Below are 861 nucleotides of genomic sequence, written 5' to 3'. Positions count from 1 at the left end.
TTAAATAATAAATTATAAAATGTGTGTTCTTTAAATTTGAAAAATAAATGTTTATTTTATTTATATATATATATATATATATATATATATATATATATAATATATATATATATATATATATATTTTTTTTTTTTTCAGAAATCCTTTAAAGATATTGGCAAATCAAATTCATCTATAAGTACTAAGGGTTTAAAAACAGATCCGACTATAATCATTGATGTACCACTTGGATGTTCAGCAAGTGTGAGTTGGGTGTTTATATATATATATATATATAATATATATATATATATATATATAATATATATATATATATATATATATATATATATATATACATACATATATACATACATATATACATACATATATATATATATATATATATATATATATATATATATATATATATATATATATATATATATATATATATATACATTAATTTTTTATATTTTATTTATATTTTCAATATCGAAACTAATGTAGAAGATTGAAAAAGCTAAACTGACTTAGCCGATAGGATTAGTGGCAGAAATGGTTACGTTAACGTTCTTGATGTTTGCAGAAAATGTTGTATTCAATTTATTTTAATTTTAGAAATACATTATTATTAATAAAACCTATAAATTATTAAATTTCGTTTTTATAATTGAAATAAAACTTGATATTTAAATTTCTGATAAAATATTTCGACATGGTTACATCATAGAAATATAGCTTACAATATACTATTGGAAAAAAAATAAAAAATACTGAAACCTTTAGAAAATAATAAAATAATCAAACAAATAAATACTGAAACATTTAGAGAAATTAAATTTGGGCTCCTCATATTAGGTACAACATATTTTCCTTAAG

General features: G+C 16.8%; 1 protein-coding gene across 14 annotated transcripts in view; it reads left to right on the top strand.

The window, feature by feature from the left end:
* Nucleotides 1-624, top strand: part of LOC136082222 (uncharacterized) — a 3,129-nt gene extending 2,505 nt beyond the window's left edge. For 13 of the 14 annotated variants that reach the window (XR_010639498.1, XR_010639491.1, XR_010639500.1 and 10 more), the window contains one exon: nucleotides 139-256. The gene's annotated coding sequence lies outside the window, so the exon portion shown is untranslated. Of the gene's footprint in view, nucleotides 1-138; nucleotides 257-489 lie in introns of those variants that run through there. The other variant, XR_010639489.1, reaches the window with a different exon arrangement.
* The last annotated feature ends 237 nt before the right edge of the window (nucleotides 625-861 follow it).

The sequence above is a fragment of the Hydra vulgaris genome, chromosome 07 (genome assembly GCF_038396675.1).
Source record: "Hydra vulgaris chromosome 07, alternate assembly HydraT2T_AEP".
NCBI lineage: Eukaryota > Metazoa > Cnidaria > Hydrozoa > Anthoathecata > Hydridae > Hydra > Hydra vulgaris.
The sequence above is the reverse complement of the archived record's forward strand: the minus strand, read 5'-3'. Positions and strand labels throughout refer to the sequence as shown.